Below are 24,669 nucleotides of genomic sequence, written 5' to 3'. Positions count from 1 at the left end.
TGAACTAACATAGCTGCTTAATTGCTAAATTAACTTAATTGCTTAATTGATTTGAAGGCTCAAAAAGCTTGTTGAATCAGAATAAATTTATGTTCGTAAATGCTTTTTTGATTACCTCTTCCAACATCCTGAACTGTGTCTTTGCTATAAAGCTAGCCAAGATTGATTTTTAATGCAAGCACTTGAACATAATTATTGGATATTAGCTCAAATGCAATATATGAAAAAATACCACACCACAGAGAAAAAAATTGCTGAAATAAAACAGTGTATAAAATTGTCAATGCTGTATGATCAGATTAAGCAATATTAACCTGAAATAAATAATTCCAAAAAACTTATCTCTGCAATGGGAACATGGATTTAATTTTTTATTCTTTCTAATCTATATTATCAAAAAATTAGTTATTTCAATTTAAAAGATTATAAGATTGTGTATATGCAATGCCTATTTTATGTCTAATTGCATAACACTTTCACAATTTAAGTATATTTAATAAATATGACTTTGATTCTGTTCTAAGGCTCCATTATAGGTTGGGCTACAATGGAAAATATGTCATAGTCAGTTATGGAATGAGTAGGGAGCAGACTTGGAAGTTACAGTGTCTTGCCTGATGCTACAGGGTTAGGTTTGTGTTAAGAAAATCGAATAACATAAACATGGGCAAACACGACATATAGAAACTATAGTAAAAACCTATTAAGGTTGACAGATGTGAATATCATACTGTAGTATTAAATGCATATATTAAAATGGAGCTAAAGAAAATAGGGTAATACCTGCTTCATGGAATAATTTCAAATGCCAGTTCATTAATTAAGCTTTTTGATGCTTCTGTTATTTTGACAAAAGTAATTATTTTAATAAGTACGAGTACTAGTCTTTAATGGAGAGTTTAATTTTCATAAACATCTTTAAAATCAGTTTATTGATTTCATAGTCAAGAGCTAAAATTAGTTATAATTTTACCTATGGATGTACATGATGAAGGCATGTGAGCTACTTCAAACTTGGAAATTGTAATTTTTAAACAAGAAATTAATTTTAAAGCATTAAAATGTATAACTTGGGAAGCTGCTTTTTCAATATCTGTATATCCTATTTGATTTCTGTTTGCTTTTGAGTAACTTTTAAGTATCTAGTAATCCTGAAGCCAAGCTCCCTTTAGTCTAGAATCAACTTTCCTGGCACATGCAAGCAACGAGCAGCCCCTAATGAATGAAGGTAGTGTTTTATTTGGTAGGGCTGCTGTAGCAAAACTACAGACAGAAACTTATTGTCTCACAGTTTAGGAGGATAGAAGTCCAAAAGCAAGGTGTCTGCAGGTCTGGTTTCTTCTGTGGCCTCTCTCATTGGCTTGCAGATGGCTTCCTTCTTGCTGTGTCTTCATACAGTCTTTCCTCTTTGTGTGTCCTAATATCATCTTTCTATAAGAATATCAGTCAGATTAGATTAGGGCACACTCTAATGGCCTCATTTTATCTCAATTACCCCTTTGAAGGAACTATCTCCAAACACAGTCACATTCTGAATAGTACTTCAGGGGGTTAGGAGTTCAACTTATAAATTGCAGGGGGACACTATTCAAGTCCATAACAACCAGGGAGCCCTGCATGGTCAGATTTTTCTACCTCAATTAATTTATATTTCCTGGATTTGTAGTGGGGCTTCAATATAAATTAGAGAAAAAAACAAAAGTGTATGTATTTGAATATGTGCTAAGGTAGTTAAACTTCACATAGAGAAAGAGTTCATTAGATATGTTTTATACATTGTGGTCCTTATTTAACCATCACTATTTTACCAGTAAAAATTAGCAATGAAGATTTCACTTACATCAGACTCCTGGTTCTTTTTCTAGTACCTAATCATTTACAAAATATTATATTATCTTTTATAAACCTAAAGTATTAGCTTCTAGAGCTCCATATTTTTGGGGTTTCTGTGGTTCTCACACTCCTATCTTTGTTTAGTTTTTGTTTAGTCACTATAGCATAAAGTTTTTCTATTTTAATTAGTAATACATGTTTCTTCTTTTAATGCTGTTTTTGCACCTTAACAAGCATAGAGAAATAATCAAATTGTTTTCTATATTATTCTCCCCTTCTTTCCTGTCAAAGGGTAGGGCTAATGTTGATCTACTTCTTGAGGAGAGTCCTATGCTTCTGGTGGGAAATACTATCTTTTAAGTGGCTAATTAGTAGGCTGTCCTCATGAGTTAAAAAATAAAAATGGAACACTTTATTGTCCTTAATACTCGTTTACTCATGGTATTTCAATTTCTACTATGTGGCAGGTCAAAAAGCAAGGCATACTAGCTGGCAGGAAATTGTTCTTTCTTCTCCTCTCATATATAACAGGCATGACATTGCATATTACTGTACTATAATAATTTTTTAATATTTTAGTTACCTCCTCAGTAATCATGTCCCCAAGGGCTTCTGTAAAAATAAAATGAAGGCTGAAACCAAGCCAGCTTCAAGAAATTTAGAAGAATTTATTGGCTTCTTGGAGATCACCAACATGGTATCATAAACTGCATGGTACTGTGTATAGGGTGCTTTTTGAGAGAAATGTATGTAGTTTCTGCAGAGGAGGTTTATTCAGGTAATTCAAATTTCTCTGGTTTACATAGGAAGGGGTTTCCTTTCACCTTTGACCCTCTCCTTACTGCTCCAATTTAAGGTAGAGTGAGTTAATTCATTCATAAATTCCAGCCATTGGTCTGCATTTCTCAGTTGGATGGAGAAAATTTCAGAGTATATGAAAGAGATCCCTATTTATATCCTCTCCCATTTATCCGGGTCAAGTTGGTGACCTGGGTAGATGTACCTTTTTGAAAAGTCCAGCACTTCCTCTGATGAGCTGTTCAAGTGGACTGGGACATGGAGCTCTCACACTGAGGTGTGCCCTTCAACAGCACTGTCAGGGATGAAGCAAACATTTCCTTCTCTTTCAGTTGATGCTTTCATCTTTTTTACTTGGTTTGGAACTTAAGAGGGATGCTACGTGTTGAATTTCTCAAACCTCAACTCTTTTAAAACTTTCTTCCCCTTGGAAACATTGTTCTCAGTATTTTCCCATCAACACAACAGCTCAAACCATATATGTGAAGAGCGCCAGGTGTGGTAAGTGTTGGGAAGGAATTATCTGAAGAAAAAGGGGAAGCAGTAGCAATTAGTCATATACAACATATGACAATAATTGAGAAATATTATTCCTTGGAGGTTTTAATCAGTCAAGTTACTATTCAATACTTTGTTTGTTCTTGATTCCTGGTGATTCACCCACCACTAAAATCACTGGAGAAGTTTGTGAAGGAGGTGGCGGTTCTCAAAATCTTGACAAAAAGGCACAGCTTTGCCGGACACGTCCCTAATTTAAGTGATAAGAAAGAGAACCTTAATGCATAAATTCTACATATTATATAAAAGACAAAAAGTTAAAAAAATTCTGTGAAAAAAGACTATGAAATTATCACCAAATCTGTCCACCTTAGATAAGGAAAGTCATGACATTGGTGAACCTGGAATACTATTTAATGTGGAGACTCCAGTGGCTAAAGCAGAGTAAGTGTTAATCTTTTAAGCTGAATGAATATAATCACCTTAACTCTACTGAGCACACACTTTTTAAGCCTGCCTTAATATTACCGATTTCCTACACTTAATCATTAGTTTTATTCTATCTTGAAACTTCTGAACTGAGTATGGGTCTGGTACGTAGAAAGTATTCAATAAAATTTGAAACAAATAAAGGAAAGGAAGGAGTAGGAAGAGAAGAGAGGAAAAGAGAGAAGTAGGGGTAATAGATTTTTAAATACATCCCTTTCTTTTACATCTGAGTTCCATAACACAAATATTAATTGAAGATGTGTAGAAACATAAATGAGAATCTGAAACCTTTTCAAATACATAGAAATGTACTTTTTTCCCCTTAAATTAAATCTGTTCCACATATCTCAGTAAACATTACAGATTGTGTTTTTGAGACCTGGCACTTATTACAGCTGAAGATCATGTGAGAAATATTTTAATATTAATTTGTAGTATATGTTTCCATCTTCATAGTTTAACATACCATAACATCTTGAAGTAGGTGTATCTTTTTAAACATTTAAGAAAACTGAGTGAGTTTTCTTTTCGCTGTCAATATAATACATATTTCAGCAACACATTAGGAGATTCTTTCTCTGTGAATTATCCCTAGAGATTAAAAATAAAAGTATGGTGGCGTAGAAAGGCTGCCAAAGCACATTATATGACTGTTCCTGGCTCCCACTCTCTTTTTTTCTATTCAAATGAAGCATCTTTCTGCCAAAAAGATACAGGTGTGGAAGCAGATCTTTCAGTCTCTGAACACTTGGGTTTACATCTGAAGGATGTATCTTATTTTAGAATATGTATTAATGGTTTATAAAAAAAATAGAAGTGGGATGTTCTTATGAAAATGAATAAGAAGGAAAACAGTTGTCACCATTTTGCGTTATAGAAAATGTCAGTGGGATATATCTGGGATATAACTACTCAGTTATGTTCAAATATTTGTGATGCAATATTGTGTGCAGTGATCCAGATACACATGTTGAGTGTTAAAAAATAGATCTTAAATACAATCTGCAAAACCTGCACAATATTATACTAGTTCATAGAGATGTTCGGAAAAAATCAATGCTTATAAGTGACTTGTGTTTTATGTTTTGCCAAGTATGATTAATGTGATGTTGTGGTATTTTTGCTGAAGAGTCTAAAAACATTATATTTCATTGAAAAAAAGTGATGATTACAATAGATCCTGGCAGAAGGAATGAGAAAATATTCATATAAGAATCTCAAGATCATTTTAGGCATAGTTGGAAATGTGTTCTTTGTTGGAAAAATACAGCGATTGTTGAATAGCAGATATTCAGATTCATGAAATGTCATTATTTTTGATTCAGTAGTCCTGTCCAATGAACTGCTTTATAAACAATATGTGTGTCTATATATTAAATTCAGCATTACAATTTGAATGATAACCATGGCCAACTATCATAGGAAGCAACATGTAGGATCCAAAATGGTCCATGGTATGAAATGGTCTCTTTTCTTAATCTTTAGTTTAAAAATATTTTTCTGGTTCAAAAATAAAGAGAAATTTGGTTCTCACCTCTCTAGTGTTTACTGAAGTAAGGTCATATCCCTTATTCTGAAGTTCAAGTTCTACCACTTTGGGTTCCCAACTTATATTTTCATTTTTATCCTCTGCTCATCTTCACTTGAGCACACAGTTCTTTTCATCTTAATGATCCTCTTCACATTTTCAATAGTGTGGAGATTAGGTCAGGTATCAACATATTAACTGTACATAGTGCATGTAAATATTAGAACAGAGAAATTATAAGAACAGATAAGAGGAGGAAATTACTCTTGACCAAGGTGATCAGAAAGTACACTTAAGTAGAAGAAATATTTGAATTGAGCTTGAAGGAAAATTTCATTTTGACCATCAAAAATGTTGGCAAAATAATATTTCTGAGAGAGGAAAGGATGAGTAAAGATGGAAAAATGAAAATTATACGTTGAAGTATATTTCTGAGGGCTTTTTTTGGCAGGAGGGTGGGGTGAGAAATTACGTTAAAAAGGCAAGATTTAAGGTAGTGGAAGGAGTGTGTCAGATGCCAAGATTGTCCCAGCGAATAGCAGGGGAAAAACATGCATCTGTCTTTTATTTTAAAAGAATGTAGTTCATTTCAGTAAATTAAAGTTGTATTTGTAAAAATTGTCAAGAGGATTTATAAAGATAATCATGTTTGTACATATATTTCTAGCAACAATTTAAAAACCAACTAAATATGATTATTAGAGTTAGTTTAACTACAGCCAGTTGTTCGACTAACCTATTAATGTTTCTTATTAGAGTAGATGCAAAACAAACAAACAAAAAAATCAGTGCAAGGGAAAAAACACAATAAAAGTGGTTTTCTTAATTGTGAATATGTTAAATTATATAGGCATTTAGGAATGGTACCATCATAAGAAGAGTTCTGTTCACAGAAGAACAGAATTGGGAGTTAGGAAACTAAAGTTCTTGTCAAAGTTCTGCCATGATGTAGCTAAGTTATCCATCTTAATTATTTTCAATTATATCATCTGCAAAATATTGATTCAGGCTCAGTGACTTTGGCTGTTTTGGGCTATACATATTTAAATAATTAAATATACATTTACATATAAAGTATATATATTTTTTGTTACAGGAATTCACATCAAAATATGCTCACTAAAAATTAATTACTGAACGTTGAGCATGATATATATCATTGATATTTTCAGTTTAATTAAAGAGAAGACAGTTTAGCAAATTTTCATCATTTCTGACCTTTCTATGTCAAAAACATTCATTGGCTTATACAGTTCATTTTATTCCCTTTAAATAAAATCATATCCAAATTCACAAGCACTTATAGTTTATAAAGTCCCAATATAACCTGCTATACATTTATGTGGCTATTTTATTGAAATATTATTTTTATATTAAATATGTATAAGATAATTTATTGATATATCATCATTCTAATTACTGAATATTAGCTATATTTTCCTTCCCTACACCAAAAACCTTTTCTGATTGGATTTGGGGCTTTCTAAACTATAGGAAATATTTTCCTTGCTTGGTGTTAAGATATGGAAATGGAAAATTTATAAGGTATTGGGAAACAGCCCCCTAAACAGGTTTCTGTTTTTTGGGAGTCAGCTCTGTCAGATGTCCAAGTAGAAATGGATAGCAGTCAATTTAGGATAATTCGAGGAAGATTGATTACCAGGGGTTAATCATAAGGTGTGGGCAAGGGTGCAGGGAGACCTTAAGGAGCAGTGAAAACACAGTGCTGAGTCATAGTTCTCAGACTCTCGGTTCTATTCAGCTTTACTTTCAGCACCTGCAATTTTCGTAGCCTCCTCATTTCAAACCAAATGCAAGAACACTGTACCTTACACAGTGTCTGCACTGATTCTGCCCTCAATAAATGGTTTTTTGAATTGAACTAGATTAATAAAACACATAAATCAAGAAGGCTTGATTAAAACCTAATTCACTTGAGGCTTAATTTAGCATATTTAGAATGTTTGAATAGTAAAAAAAAAGATATTAAAAAGTTATCGCTTTATCCTGGTAAAACACGGAGCAAAATGTTACCTTAGAGAATGTCTGAAATGTATTTTCACATTAGTAGTTGAAATAACCAATACAATATAAAATCAGTCATTAATATTGTCAGATATATATATCATGGATATATAATTCACTTGTTGGGGGCCAGTAAAATCTCACATATAATACCCCAGGAGGTCTACTCCTGCCTAGGAAGATTGTTACTTACAAGTAGAAATGGGTAACAAGTGCTTTGGAACCCTGTAAAGAATTTGGCTATTTAATGTCAAGAAAAGAAAATTTATCCATGATTACACTTTTATATTATCTATCTTGATAAAATATTCCCTTTGGTTTTCAAATGAAATAACTTGCAAATTTATCTCAGCTTTTATCTGGCATTTATTGTTCATTCTGCTGTCCCTTTAGTACATATCTAGCTACCCTAGACACTAGGTGTTCAAAGTCATCCAGTACCTTTCCAACTATTCAGTCTACTTTTACAATTTAGTAGCTTCTGCTGAAGTCACCTTGTCTTTATTGAAAGATATATCATAATTGGAAATGCTATTGATATAATTCTGAGCATTTATTTGTATCGACCAGTGTTTAGTAGCATTCAGTTAATTGCTGCTGGGTTAACATATGCCTTAATTACATATTTACATTCCTTTTCCTTATATGAAATAGGATTATTTTTAGTCTTAAATATATTTTTGTGAAATTTGATATATATTCATGCTAAATAAAAGCTTGATGCAATGGGAAATTTGATGGAATTTGATAAATTCTTTCCATTTGAGGACAGTTGGCATAATGCTATTCAGTAGTTGCTTGCAAATACCCCTGTAAATTGTCTGGAATAGTTCATATATTCTAGGCTTTTGAAAGAAACTGAAAAGTGATGTAGGTCATCTCTGGTGGGAAATGTTTTCAAGTATACTCAAATATCTATACTTTATCAACAGAACAGTGATGAAGTCCATAATGGTTTTGATACTTAAATTATGTTTAAGGAGTACTTTTCGGCTGTGGAATCAATGGTCAGACACAAAGCAAAATGGGGTTTGCAGAAAGCAAAAAGTAGAAATGGAAGAGCATGTCTTGTTCTCAATTTCCGCTTCCCAATTAAGATTCCCTTTTTATGAAACATCTCATTTATATACTTCCTTTCCTCAGGTTCGTGCTGCTGAGTGTCCTTGTGTTTTCTAGTTCCTCTCAATTTTTTAATCCTTTCCTTAGGAAATGATCTCATATCAGCCATTTATGTTTTCTTATATGAAAGGCTTTCTCCCAATTAAAGGAATTACAGGCATGGGAAAAGATTGTTGGAGAAGCAGTAAGATCTTCCCACAGCCTTTAAAATCACAATGTGTGGACAGGTGCTTGCTGCACTAATGAGGAAAAAGTGGCCTTGCTCTTGATGTGTGAAAAGCTCTAAAGACAAGATCAGCATAAGTGCAGCAATTATCTCTATTTCCCCAGATGTGTGGATAGGGAAGGGGGGGCTTTTGAAACAGGCAATTTCAATGCCAGATATTGAGGAATTACTTCTGACCACAGTGAGTGCAGTGAAAATGTAACACTTTAAAAAGAGTGTTGACACATTTATTACCTATATAAGAAATGATCGATCATTTGAGATGTTGAAGAAGGGTACTTGAGAAGGAGAGGAAGTTTGAAATATTAAAGTACTTGGAACCTACAGCAGGAAAAGACAGAAATCAATTTATTCTACCGCAACAGGTGGTTAACTGAGGGTGGTCAGACAAGAAGTGGAAGCCAAAGAAGCAAAATCTGTAAAATGAGCAACTGATTGACATGAGGATCTGAGGGCTCCAGAAACAAGAAACGGGGAGCCAAAGACAATTGAGTTGAGAGAATGATGCAAAGAGGAATGAAAAAGGATACTACATATACTTACAAGGCTCAGAAAATGATCTATTTCAGCTCAGTTTTATCCAATTCCATAGTCACAAGAGTGATAAACTCCTCCCCACCATCTCCAGTGTTTTAGTTGCTCTAAAACCAAGAATGCTTAAGGAAATTGTGGTCTGTATAAATATGATTCCAAGAATAGCATCTTGCAGAACTGATAAGGTTAATAATGTGACAGAATCTCAAAGTCATTTGTGGGTGTTTCAGTGGGTGGGTTGAAGCCATAACAATTTTTGAATTCCTCTATGAAGGAGGCCACTGAAATATTCTTTGATGGATTATTGTTATGGCTGTGCCTTTATAATCATAAATAGAACATTACAAAGTGAGGGAAAAAGGTATGGGTTTCCAGACACCTGAAAAAGAAAATGGGTATATTTTATATTCTGTTAATAATGAGAAAAGTACACTGTAACTAGACTAATACTTTAGATGCATTTAACCTTCAGTAGATGGGTAATAAGTTCACTTGACTTGTATTTAAATTGTTTTGGAGACAGATTAAACACACACACACACAAACACACACACACATTTCCAAGAAGTGTTTTCTTTTTATAGGGCTGAGCCTTTATCACTGAGTGTAAGATAAAATTTAGGCTTAGATGAAAAATCTAGAGAATATATAGTAAATTGCTCCCCTGCCATTCCTACCTTCTATGTAATAGATGGAGAAACTGAAGCCAAGAAAGTTAAATAAATCTCTAAATGACTTACAGTTATTTAGAGTCAGAGGCTTGGTTTCTTCCTTCCAAGCTAATTTTATTTTCTATTTTTACCATACAACCTCAGTCAGTATATAAGCAGAAAACATTTAAATTTGGTTCTCATTTATTGCCATATTTTTTCAAATGGTTTGGAAATTGATAAAACAATAGCTTTTTTCCCTTTTAAACACATAATCATACATATTCTAGTTTTTTAAATTTGAGAGTTTTTTAATATGAATTAATAGTATTATTTACTTAATGGACACAGTCAAGGTTAGCAGCACAGGTAACATTTTAAAATCTATTTGGAAATGTTTGATAGGTATGGTTTAAGTTTGTGGCATTGTAATTCACAGAATCTTAGACAAAAGTTATTAAATATCCTGTGTTACCTTTTTGGGGGAGAGATAGGGAGACCAGTATTGGAGAGAGGAATGGTAAGAGTTAAGTGTTCCATAGGAAATGTAACTCTGTTTCCAGAATGCATTCCAAAGAAGAAGTGACGGTTTCTGCAGGAGGGTGTGTCAGCCCTTTCCCACAGCTCACGGGAAAGTGTTGATGGTGGTAACACAGAGAGAATGAGTCCTCCATAAACATATAAAACAGAAAGCGCTGCAATGACAGAGACAGGCTTTTGGGTTTTTTTGGTTTTTGTTTTGTTTTTTAAGTACAGTGCAATGACTCACAGAGTCAATAAGTTAAAGATCAGGAACAATCAGTGGTCGACAATAAAGGCCATGAGACAAGTAAATATCCTGGAGTATGGTTGAACCAGAACATAGTGGGGTGCACAGAAGTGGAGACAGACTGGGACAGTGCTATTACCATAATCATTAAATGAACGTGTTTCTAAAATTCCCAGCGATTTAAGAAGTTTTGACTTTAGTTGATTTTTTAAAAATTTACTTTTATTGAAGTATAGTTGCTGTACAATATTATATGTTACAGATGTACAATATAGTGATTCACAGTTTAAACCAATATAACACATTAAGAATAATGTGTTATATTGGTTTAGAATATATTTAATAAGTGTAAAACCCACTGGAGAGTTTCAGACAATCAGTTTTTTATCTTATCCATGGAGGTTAATAGTTGTCACTAGTTTCTTCTTGAAGGGTAACTGAAGGCATATGAAGATCCACTAAAAATCATTTTTTCTATGTGGCATTTATCTCTATGGCATATATCTCTATGAAGTTCATTAGGGTATGCATTGTGTTTGTTAAAGATTGACTACCCAATACCTAGCGCAGGATTTGATTTCTGAGACACTTCAATAATAAATTAATGAATAATGAATAAATTACCTGGGCCAGGTTTAATCTTTCTTAATTAAATCTTAGGTTAAAGAAACCGTCAATGTATTCTTAAATGTAGATAACGTATTTGGTAAAGTCTATTAGTGTTGCTATATTTAGAAGTAAGAATACAGGATGTACAATTAAATCTGAATTTCAGCTAAAAACCAAATTTTTAGTATAAGTATGTCCCAAATATTGCATGGAACATATTATACTTAAAAATGTTATTTATCTAAACCTCAAATTTAACTGGACATCTTGTATATTTTATCTAGCAATCATAAACTTTCCCAACTATTAGATTAAGAATTCTATTTGTAGTATGAAAACAAGGTTAATGGAATCCTTTATGGAATGCTGCATTTGAAAAGACCTATTTCTGTCAGTGTTTATTATATGTGTTAGTCCATCACTCAGACATTGAAATACTTCCATGCTTACTTCTGTTCTGGACTATGGATGTTCTTTTACATTATTATGAATACTTGCCTTTCTCACCCCTCAATTTCTGGTACATAGTATACTATTAATCCCCATTTCATTTTATAAAATAATCATTTTTTTTTTAAACAAGAAAGGATACCAGGGATCATCAGGTTCAATATGCTTCTTTACCAAATGAGTATACTCAGACGCAAAGACATAAAGGAATTTACAATAGTTTGTATGTCTAGTTAGTAAAAGAGGTATTTTTATTCCAGTTCCATGCACCATCCAACTCATTCCAAATGGCAGTTCACTGAATAAACAAAAACAATTAGGCTGAAATTTAAAAAAAAAAATTCAATTTGTCCAATAAGATTAACAAATTTAAGGAGAATAAAAGACACAAATTTATTTGGCTGATACTATGTTCCAGACTATGTGTTTCCTCATTTAATCCTCTCAAAAATCCTGTGAAGTAATTATTATCCTTATTTTATAATTTCTCAAGAGGTTCAGAAAGTATCATTTGGGAGGTTTGAGAAATTATCCCCCAAATACATAATTCAAGTCCAGTTCTGTATCTACCCCCAAATTTTTCTTTCTTCTCCTCAGAATTTGGTGTTTTAACACATTATCGACTAAGAAAGTATCAGGTTGTCTGGAGGTATACACTGAACTAAAATTACAGGTATTTGTCTGAGTAGTTTCAGATGAAGAAAATATGTAGAATTTAGCAGGGAGACACCAGGAGACATTATTTTATCAAGTAGATCGCATATACTTTGAACAAAAGAGCAAAGAGTTTCCTGTCTATATGCTGCCACTGTCAGTTTTGGAAGCAGCTTCCCACGGCAATTAAATTTTTCTCTTCATGGGTCCAAAGGATCGTTCTACATATTACTTTTTTTTAAAAATATATTTTATTGAAGTATAGGTGGTTTACAATGTTTTGTTAATTTCTGCTGTACAGCAAAATGATTCAGTTGTACATACATATACATTCTTTTTCATATTCTTTTCCATTATAGTTTATCACAGGATATTGAATATAGTTCCCTGTGCTATACAGTACGACCTTGTTGTTTATCCATCCTATATATAATAGTTTGCATCTACTAATCCCAAACTCCCAATCCATCCCTCCCCCTCCCGCCTCCCTGGCAACCACAAGTTGTCTGTGAGTCTGTTTATGTTTCGTAGATAAGTTCATTTGTGTCATATTTTAGATTTCCATATATAAGTGATATCATACGGTATGTCTTTCTCTTTCTGGCTTACTTCACTTAGTATGATAATCTCTAGGTACATCCATGTTGCTGAAAATGGCATTATTTCATTCCTTTTACGGCTGAGTAGTATTCCACTGTACGTATGTACCACATCTTCTTTATCCATTCATCTGTCAATGGACATTTAGGTGGTTTCCATGTCTTGCTTATTGTAAATAGTGCTACAGTGAACAGTGGGGTGCATGTATCTTTTCAAATTATAGTCTTCTCCAGATATATGCCCAGGAGTGGGATTCCAGGATAATATGGTAACTCTATTTTTAGGTTTTTGAGGAACCGCCGTAATTTTTCCATAGTGGCTGCACCTATTTGCATTCCCACCAACAGTGTAAGAGGGTTCACTTTTCTCCACACCCTCTCCAGCATTTGTTATTTGTGGACTTTTTAATGATGGCCATTCTGACTGGTGTGAGTTGGTACCTCAATGTAGTTTTGATTTTTATTTCTCTAATAATTAGTGATATTGAGCGTCTTTTCATGTTCCTGTTACCATCTGTTACATATTGCTGTTTTTTAAATAAATTTTAATTAATTTTTGGCTGCGTTGGGTCTTCATTACTGCACAGGGGCTTTCTCTAGTTGCAGTGAGCGGGGGCTACTCTTTGTTGCGGTGTGCGGGTTTCTCACTGCGGTGGCTTTTCTTGCTGCAGAGCACAGGCTCTAGGCATGCAGGCTCCAGTAGTTGCAGCATGTGGGCTCAAGAGCGCAGGCTCAATAGTTGTGGCACATGAGCTTAGTTGCTCCGCGGCATGTGGGATCTTCCCGGAGCAGGGCTAGAACCAGTGTCCCCTGCGTTGGCAGGTGGATTCTTAACCACTGCGCCACCAAGGAAGTCCCCACATTGCTTTTTTATAGACATCATTTGACTTCGAAAAGTCACCACCATTCATTTTCTTTCCTTTGAAGTTCTTTAGCAATGTAAAGAGCAAATAAGATCATGCCACTTTCCTGCTTAAATACTTTTATCATATGTCAAGTTTTAGTGTGAAAGTCACTTCTTGAGAGTCAACCCTAACCACTTCCCACAGCCCAGACTTGAAGCCTCTGTACTTACTCTCATCCCTATGGCAGGTATGGCAATTACTGCACTTAACCAACTTGTCTGCCTCCCACAGTAATTTCCTTGAAGGCAGAGACTTTGTCATATTCTTCATTGTGTTTTGAGCATCCTGCATAATCCTAGTGGTAAGTGCTCAGATTAGCTGTTGAATGACTATTGAGTCTGCAAGTTAACTAATGTTTATGTACATAGACAAGTTTAAATTTTTTAAACTTCTTTTATATTTTTCAACTAACAGAGGATAGTACTGTTCAGAATCTGCTTTTAATTGTAGGCTGGACTTTAAGCATTTTTTTCCTAAAGTGCCTTCCTCCTTGATATGTATTCTCTCATTTTCCTCTTATAGGTGTTATACATACCTGAGTAGAAAAAAGAGACATTAATGAGGTACAATAGGGATTAAAGCTTCAAATAAAAGTCATTTTACATTTCTTAGGAATCTCTAGGCTAGCTATTTTAATAGCCAACAAAATCATCTCAGATCATTTCATTACACATTCACATGAATTGTCAGTTAGAGATTTGCTTTAGATACTTTTCAGAAATAATCTTAGGATGAGAGATTTTTTAAAATGATAAAATGACACAAAGTATATTGCACACATAAAACTAAGTGGAAATTTTGAATAGAAATTTAAATTATTATCCTCTTTATTTTTATGTCCCTGTACAAAGCACCTGATGAGTTTGAAATTAGCATCTTCTTTATAGGCAAGATGTAAGCAACTAAGATTGAACCCTGATGTTGCAGTTAACGGCATTTATCTCTGTTCATGGTTAAGTTTTTCACATACTCTGATATTTAAAGGAAAGATACTGAAGGTAATACGTTAAACTATATATGGCATTTTAAAGAATTGCAACTGCACATCACAGAAGAGTGCATCTCAAAACACAATGTAGCTATTTACAATCAGAGCCTAATGTGGAATGTGATGGCCCATAGAATATAAATACAAATCTTAGTGGATAAATGTGCAATCTCTTCAGTACTAAATTTCCACTCTGAAAAATTAGTGGCTGTTCAGAAAACTGGTTCTCTTCCAGGAGTGGGAGTTTTCAATTATTAGAGGATAGATCAAATCCTGTGATAATTTAGCATCAGCACATTTCTGATTGAAGGGTCTCTCCCATAAAGCACCTGACAAGGTCAAGAGGTTTCGTTCTGCGCTGTTTACTCACAATTGATTTCTTCCCTCACTTCGCATTTTCAAGCAATTAATATTTTTCCTGTACTAAATGTATTCTACTCCCTGTTGTTCCCCTATCAGATTCTCTATTTCATGAATGAAGAAGAAAGAAAAAAGAAAAAAAAAAGGAAATGCAGGATAGATATGTTGCAGTGGAAAGAAACATGAAGCTTCTGTTTAAGGAAAATACTTTTGTATATCTAAGTTAGTCAGGCAATGTTGTTTTAAAATTACTTAAGCAATTTCTTCAGTTCTCATTAATTTGGGTACATGTTCGCATTTTTTAAATACCTAAAGACTTTCTGAGTTATAACTTTAAAGCAACCTTAAATCTTGTGTTTATGCATTTTATTACTTAAAAAATCCTTTAAAGATCATGCACCCTTAAACTCTAACAAGCATTAATATTTGGAGGTGAAAGATCTAGAGGATGAAACACTTCTGAGAAAAATTTCAAGGACATGTAGTTATTTAAGTAATTAATAGGGGATTGGTGGTTTTCATTGTGTCTTCTGTAAATAGATCTAGAGAGAGAGGGAAATTGAGAGAGAGAAATATTTTTAACTGAACCCATCGGTCAAAGCATATAGAAATTTTGATTAGGACTCCCTTGGTGGCTCAGTGGTTAAGAATCAGCCTGCCAATGCAGGGGACAGGGGTTTGAGCCCTGGTCTGGGAAGATCCCACATGCCACGGAGCAACTAAGCCCGTGCGCCACAACTACTGAGCCTGCACTCTAGAGCCTGTGAACCACAACTACTGAGCCTGCGTGCCGCAACTAACTACTGAAGCCCGCGTGCCTAGAGCCCATGCGCCGCAACAAGAGAAGCCACTGCAATGAGAAGCCCGCGCAGCACAACGAAGAGTAGCCCCCGCTCTCTGCAACTAGAGAAACACCCCACTAAGTAACGAAGACCCAATGCAGCCAAAAAATAAATTTATTTAAAAAAAAAAGAAATTTTGACTAGAAAAGAAGTTACCTGTAATCTGCTCACCCATATTTTAATCTCAGAGACTGATTTTTGTTCATTATGATGAGAAACTTCTGGATATCAAATCTTTTACAAATGACAGAAAGCAAGTAGGTTATCTTGTCCCAATATTTTCCCTTATCAAGGCAGTGTTAGAAATATAGCCAATGTATGACAGTCTCTGTTCGTTCTGATGTTTTTCCATGAAAAGCCCTGTGATAAACTGATGACAGAGCAGATTATGGAAAGGTTTTTCATAAATGTTTTATGTTGTGAAATTGTTTTCCATAATTAAAAAAACATTACTTACAATTTTCTTTTGAAGGAATGTTTTCTTCCAAACATTCATGCTATTATATAATACATTCAATGTTTATATCAAATTTTGATTAAATATGAAAAATTAGTTACGGAAATTTAATTACATTTTATTCAAGATGGTAACCCACTTGATTAGCCAATTATTTTCATTTTGGAACAAAGTACATTTAAAAAAAATTATGCAGCCCCTTTCACCATGTGAGGATACAACAGACGTGTGCAGTCTGGAAGAGAGCCCTCACCCAATCATGCTGGCACCCTGACATCATACTTCCAGCCTCTAGAACTATGAGAAATAAATGTCTGTTTTATATAAGCTTAAATAGATAGATAGATAGATAGATAATTTATGACAGATTATTTCTGACACTTTAGTAGAACAGACTCGGCTCACTTCCGTCTTCTCCAGCATTTAGATGTGCTCCTGTCCCCAGATGAATTAGAGGAAATTTATATACTAAGGAAAAATATTTGAGCACTTGCTTTTGTGTTTCTTTATAATTGCCTTGTCCTTAGGTGTCAAAGTGTCTGTCAGTGAACCTTGACTTAATACTCTTAACCGTTTTCATGGCAGTTCTGGTTATCATCTAATGTCGTAGATCAATGAGAGACATGATAACAATTCTTTATGTTTTTACAGAGGTCAGCGTAGAAATCCTCTTCTCAGTGGAATCTATAGTGGTCACTCAAAGTCTCTGCTGTCATATTCCCAAATTCACCTAGACTAAACCCTCTTCCTCCATTCTGAGAATGACTATTCTTTTCATGGACTTAAATGCTCACCCTTGCCTATAAAATGTCTATTGTTTATCATGGAAGTAGAGTTGAAAAACGTTGGTTGGCATATAATCAACAATGGGATAAAAAATAAAGTAAATCAGCAAAAGAAAACCACATACTATTCAACACACACACACACACACACACACACACACACACACACACACACACACACACACACACACACCCCAGCATTCTCCTTTAACCCGACACCTAAAGGGCTTATGTGCCTTGGAAGTCCCACTATCCTGTAAAATCAGTTGGACTTCTGTGCTTGAATTAACCCTTCCAGGTCTCAGACAAGTGAAAAAACCACCCACATTTTTTCTGGATGCTTTTCTAGTATACAACTCTAACTGCTTCAGTACTGTCTTTTGCTGAATATAACCCACCATTTCTTTTTCTTAGGATATCCCCATGAAAGAGAATACAAAGCATTTCTAAAGAAGAGAGTGGGTGTTTCAGAAAGGAGGTAAGCAATTTCACAGAAGGTGGAAAATACTTAGGCAAGCAAATGATTGGATCAATGCCTGGGACTCTAAGGGCCCTGCTGGAGGTTAATATGAATGAGATGTTATGCTTCATTGACTAAGTTTACCTAATTCTTTATACATCAATATTGCTTTTTGATGCAGTTGCCTAACTTTGTTGCAAGTTGCTACCTAATCTATAATGCTATTATTACCTCAACAGTGATTGGGAAAGCAGCAGGAGAATGCTCTGATTAAACCTTAATTATTATACCGCTGTTACTATATGTACAGTGAGAATGTATGATCTCTACCACCCCTATTACTCTCAGCTTCTTACTTCAAAGCAGCAGCTAAAGACACAGCATTTGTTTAAAAGCAAATCTGCTGTTAGTTTTCAAAATGAACTGAAAAATCACAGAGGTTTTTTTAATCCCCTCTTACCTTAGGCTCAAGAGAAGCCCTTAGTTAACCACTAATATATTACACAATGTCATAGAAAGTAGAAGCTTCATAAATGAAAAATGTTCTGGTTTGTTTATTTTAAGATATAGCTAAAAGCTTGATTTTGTATTCTGTCAGTTTCTCTAGTTAAAAGCTGTATTAATGTGGCTGAAATACTTTGAAGTAAGTAGAGCTAAAACAAATCAGCAGGTATTTAAACTGAGGAGTATGAGGTGGAAAAATCACCACTTTCCCTTCAGGTAGAGGCCTGAAAATATATCATTCTTAATGAGGTTTCATGCTGTCCTATTGGATCCTTAATCATTTAAAATGCAAATTCCAAAGAATGAAGTAAGAGCTATCACATATATAAGAAGGTGGCTAAGTTTTTAATAAAAGATTATGCCATCTGCTTCCCTCATCATTCTACTGACTGTGAAACTCCACCTATGCAATTAAATGAACTTGTAAACTATAAACAACATACCTCAGAAGTCAACAAATGGAATATCACTTTTCCTGGATTCCCTGCCTCCTCCCATAGTTTAGAGTTTGTTCATATTTTCAGGCACACAGGAGGGTAAGAATTACCTTTTCTGAACACTGGACATTCTGCTATTTATGATTCTTATTTTTTAATCAGTAATTTCTGAATGAATTAGAAGAATTATTTCAAAGTGACCTACTTGAGATATCTTGAATACTTAGAGAGCCTAGCTGTGCCTGAAATATTGTTTCAGGTAATTTTGTCTGAAATCAGAAACGCAGGAAGAGGACTTTGTGTTTTCAGAGGGGGATTTTTTTTCTCAAGGAGAACTCGGGGTTAACTTACACTCCACTTTCAATGTCACCTGCCTCTAATGTACTTGATGAGTTTCTTTTTTTTTCCAGTTTTCTTCTTTTGTTTTTTAATCCCACTCCTGACTCAATCCATGCTGCAATCTCCTTCTCTCTTGTTACCTTGCTCTTAACAGCTACTTTTGGGTCTGTTTTGAGTCTCCCCTTATCTCCCTGCTGCCCTCACCTTGAACTCTGGAACCACCATATTTTCATCCTCATTCTAACCCTAGCAAGGGCTGAGTAGGCTGTCTTTACTGTCATTGGCAAATCTCTTAATTCTTCTCCGTATCACTAACACACATTCAACAACAAAGCAAAGCAATATGAAGCAAAGAAATAAACTAAACAATAAAACCATTCTAGAGTTGAGAAAGAAATAAACACCGAGTCTTCACAAGACAATAGCTCTGGACGCATTCGATTTGTTATCTGACAACTAAGTACAAATTCTTTGTCCTCCTTAGAGACCTGGTTTCTTAAGAATTGTTTGTTTGATCTTGGAATCCTAAAGGCTCACTTGTGCTTGAAATATCATATGTCTTTAATATGTAGTTATAAAACAATTGAATAGTTGAGTTTGCATTTAATTTTTTTATTATGCTTTGTCCCAACATAAAATGGTGAGGTTTTTAAAATATCTATCATAAGTTAATGTGTTAATGAACTCCCCAAGAGATATGCATTTTTGAACTGCTTAAATAAAATCAAAGAGGGAGTGTTGAAAATTGAAGCTGGGTAATGTAGGGTAAGACTGAGGTCATGAAAGGCCTTGTATTCCAGGATGAATTTGGAGTTTATTTTGATGAAAATGGACATTTATAAAAATATTTGATATAAGGAAAAGTCTATCACATTTGCAATATTGAATAATCACTTATAATGGCAGTAGCTGGGTGTACGATAGGTTAGGAAGCTATTTGGGTCATACTGGTAAGAGTAATGACCATCTGTTTATGACAATATGTGTTGGTGAGGGGGAGGATATCTTAAGGAAGCAGCTGAAGAGAGAAGAGTTTGATTTAAAATTCTCAGAATGTAAGTAACAAGATTTTGCCTAACTTTTCAAATTAAGAAACACTCAAAAATGTCCTATATATGATACTATCCTGCATATAATGTTCAGCTCCTAAGTCTCAGTCTAATACCTAAATAAGTGTTCAATCGGGGCAACTTCCATTGTTTTCTTTTCTCTGCTATTTAAATCACATCATATTTGATTTCAGTGTTTCTCTGTCCAAACTGACTTGCAACATTCTGGGTAAATGGCGATAAAATAAATCTGATTCCCTCCTGAAGTTATATAGCTTTACATTATTTCAAATCTCCATATCATGCAATATAATTAAAAAACACTTATATATGTAGGCTATTATATTCAATTTAATATTATTATTTAAAATACAATGTTTCAAGTAATTTATATAAACTAATAGTGTGTGTGTGTGTGTGTGTGTGTGTGTGTGTGTGTATCTATGTGTGTATTGGTGGTCTATTTTACTTTTCATCAGTGTTCCTAAATTAAAATAGGAGGGCGGGGGCTTCCCTGGTGGTGCAATGGTTGGGAGTCTGCCTGCCGAAGCAGGGGATGCAGGTTCGTGCCCCGGTCCAGGAGGATCCCACATGCCGTGGAGTGGCTGGGCCCGTGGGCCATGGCCGCTGGGCCTGCACATCCGGAGCCTGTGCTCCGTGGCGGAAGAGGCCACAGCGGCCCGCGTCTGCAAAAAAAAAAAAAAAAAAAAAATAGGAGGGCCGGCTTTTAGTTTATTAATTTTTTAATTTGTCACAAGAAGTGTCTTGTCTTAAAAACTAGTGTGATAAATCTATTATAAATATGAAAAACAGTAACCTATTTTAAGTATTTCTAAGAAAAAGCAGATAAAAGGAATTAGCACAAATGTACAATTATGTAGTGTATAAAATGGTATTTTAAAAGCTGCTCATGCATTGATTTTGTCATATAATCCCCAATACAGTTTTCTACATGAATCTGAAAACTTTAAACTCTGATTTATAATGAAAGCTCAGAATTTTATAAAGTAGATTATGTGAAGTAATAAGAAAAAGCCTATGGACGAATTATTTCTTAGAAAATTGCAAAACTGCTTCAAGCTACTCTCTGTAGAATGTCAGAGGTAAAAAAAAAAAGAAAGAAGACTGAATATGAAGTTGTTTTCATGTCTTTAGTAAATAGAAGATAGTTTCTTTCTCTAGAATGATTCACAAATGTGTATTCAATCAATAATAATTTTGTGTCTACTCAGTCTATGTCGTGATGCTAGCTAGCACTGTGGCGACACAAACGTAAACTCTGTCTCTCCTTCCTCAGCTTGTAGCATAGCAGGGGACACAAAATAATTATTAAACAAGAGAGATTGTCACATGCCATAAGAGACACTGAAATACGTCTTTAAAACTTCAGAGGAAAAATAAATCACTTCTGGTGAGGGTGATGGGGAAAGAAATCTAAAAGAGGTAACATTTGAGGTGATTTGTGAAGAATGAACAGGAGTCAACAGTGGGGAGATGGAGAAGAAAAGACATTGTAAAATAAACAACATGAGAAAATGTGTGGCAGTGAAAGAATATGGAGAAAAAATGGGAAATGACTGGTGGCAACATAACACATGAACTTTACAAACGCTATACGATGCCTAGGGCAATGGAAAGGTGATAGAATTGTGGTGACAAGGGTGATCTTGAGTGATGAAGTAAAGAATTTGGACTACATTTTTTAGTCAAAAGAAACTGGACTAAGGAAGTGGAGGGACTGATGGGGAGCCATTGAAAATAGTAAAAAGATGAACATGGAAGTGAAAGAATTAGAATAATGTTTTAGGATGAATTAGTATTAAGGAGAGACGTTAGATAAGTTAAAAAATAAGTCAGAAATTTACTGTATTATCTAGATGAGAGCTATTAAGGATATAAACAGTGTAGGTGTTTATATTAATTTTTAATAAGAAAATACCACCTTTTGGAGGAATTACTTTGGTACATAGAATCTAAAATGAAGGGAATGTTGCCTTATATTTTATTTTATGAAGAAAGGAATAGAAAAGAGAATGGCAAATCTATTGATGACCCATATCTTATTGTGCACTAGGAGTTGCTAATTCATATTAAGTTTTGCTAGTGAATTATCTATGCAAACAGGCCTCTGTGAAAAGTACTTCCTATTAAGTAGCCATGTATTCTGAGTGGAAAAGTTAAGCAAGTTTGGGGAAGATGCAACATTTATTCAACATTTTCAAATCATCCACTTTATTTAGCACGTTTCGTATGAGATTTGAGATATATTATTTAAATATCAAAATCACCAAATTTGAAAATCCCTGTTTCATGTTTATCTAAAAGATTGCAGGTATTTTAAACTAATAAAAACAGATATTTTCTGAGCCCCATAATGTTATCAAGTAATGGCCAAATTAAAGTTTCTAGAAAAGAATTACATGCTATTATATGCCATCCATATTTGTCATCTCATCTTACTTTCTAGAGACTCCAAATATTAGTGGTAAAAAGAAACGTATCCAATTTTTCCAAAAAACTACACATATTTCTGGTACTATTTGTATGCAACTCCTGGGACGTTTATTTTATATTGCTAGATGTAAAATTCAGTTCTCTCTAGATAGATAGGTAGATAGATAATAGATCGATAGATATAGATATGTAGATATAGACAGATAGATAAAGATAGATATCTATCTATCTATCTATCTATATATATATATATCCTCATGTGTTAAAATATTATGAGTGGCTCTCTCAATCTCTATGTATCTTTTATTTGGAGGTTTTGAAATGCTGAAACCTACATTTTCTAAACTCCCTTGCAGCGAGAGAGAATTCTACATATGAATTAGTGCTCACCAATTAAGTGTGCTCCCATAAAATTTGAAAGTCAAAGTCCAGGAAGGCCCTCTTCCTTCAACTCTGGCTACACCTGCTATTTAGGAAATTCATGGCCCTCTTGCATGGGGTGCCCAGTGCTTATTCTTTAGCTTTCTGAAAGAAGCAGTAACCTCTTGATGTTACTGCTTACTCCTTGGGTTACAGCTTTGTGTGTCATTTCAGTTTTTTGCTATTCAGAGCTTCTCTGGAAGTAGAAAAGGCATTATGGCCCAACCTACAGCAGCCTAGCTTCAAAAGCAGGCTGGTTCTAGATTCTTCTTTGTATCACCCTGGAACCCCAGCCTTGAACTGGCTCCTTTAGCCTTTTCAACAATTTTGTAAGCAACTAATTCTAATACTAAATTCTTTTTTCCTTAGAGTGAGTGGTTTCTGTTTTCTGTCTTGGGCATTACATGGTACAGCCAGTATTGTATTGAAATTATATAAGTATGATTATCTCCAACTTTACCTCTTGATATTTTCTGAATTTGTATAACAAATTTCTTCAAGTGAGTGCTATTCACCCCAGACTAAGCAACTATGGAATGGGGAAATATGCTTTGTAGGAATGCTTTGTCTGAAACAAGTTATCAAAGCTAAAAGAGGTATGGTTAATTCTATTGGGCATGCGTTTTTGTGTGGATGGCCATCCTTGTGTGTTCCTTGCTTTTGGACTTAGAGTTTGCTATGTTTTCTTTCCTTCTTTCTTGTGTTCCTCCTTTAAGCATTCTCCTTTCCTCTCTTCTGCCCTCTTCTTTTTTTATTACTCTGTTTTCTCATATTTCTATTATTTTTCGGTCACTCTTTCCATCCCTGTCACAATAATCCCTCACAGTAGTCCAATCAGTAATTTTTATTTTGCACTGAGAGAACAGGTTCTTTTGGGTCAAGGCCTGAAAGAGCTGTCAAAAATCACAGATATTCTCTAAATGTATCCTAAATTTACTGGTTTGTAGGGTGCCAGAATCATTGCTTTCTCTTAAGGTTCCTTTCCTCTAATAGAATAAAAATTTGAGATTGTGTTCGGTTTTTTCATTGTGTAAAAAAGAAGTTGATATGTACACAAATAAAAATGACAATAATGATTGCTTTAAAGAACATGGGAAGAAGTAATATAGAAGCAGCTATCTAGACATAATTGAACTTTAGAAGCCTCGTGAAAGATTTAAGATGGCTATTGAAATGGTCTTGCTTGCTGGGGGAATTCCCTGATTAGTTTTACAAGAGGGGTCAGGAAATTTCGGCCATTTTCTCATATTGCTACATAAGACCTGTTGTGATTCAAAGGAAAGGGATAATAAGGTCAATGGGGAAACCTAACAACATATATTTGTCAGATGAAAGGAAGTGCCTTGAAGTTTTATAATATGCTTTCTAGATATATATTCAGTTCACAGAGTTAGAAAACTTACCATGTAAACTCAAGGCTTATGGAGAAAATCTTCCCTATAAATGTTGGCAATATAACGTACAAAACTCATAGACTTACCTTGACATTGGTTTGTGTAAAATATTTTTATTTTCATTACTAGAACTGTGCATATCACAATTATATTAAACAGACATGAGAAAGAGTAGATACACGATTATGTTAGTAAAATGACATGAAAAAGGATAACGTGATGTACATCTTAATGAAAACAATCCTTATGAAGCAGATAAATAAGGCTTTTTCTGATTTAATTGTGCAAAATTTGTCTACTCATAGCAATGTGATCAATCTAGTATTTGAGATATGTTCATGATTATTATTTTATTTTCTGAAATTTTTCTTTGACGTTTAATTAAAATCCTCAGTGCAATTAGCAAGAAATTGATCAACACTGTGATGGTTAATTTTATGTGTCAACTTGACTGGGCTAAGAGATACACATAGCTGGTGAAACATTATTTCTGG

This window comes from Aethalodelphis obliquidens, unplaced genomic scaffold (assembly GCF_003676395.1).
Source record: "Aethalodelphis obliquidens isolate GAN/ISIS:26980383/991018 unplaced genomic scaffold, ASM367639v1 scaffold67, whole genome shotgun sequence".
Taxonomy (NCBI): Eukaryota; Metazoa; Chordata; class Mammalia; order Artiodactyla; family Delphinidae; genus Aethalodelphis; species Aethalodelphis obliquidens.
The sequence above is the reverse complement of the archived record's forward strand: the minus strand, read 5'-3'. Positions refer to the sequence as shown.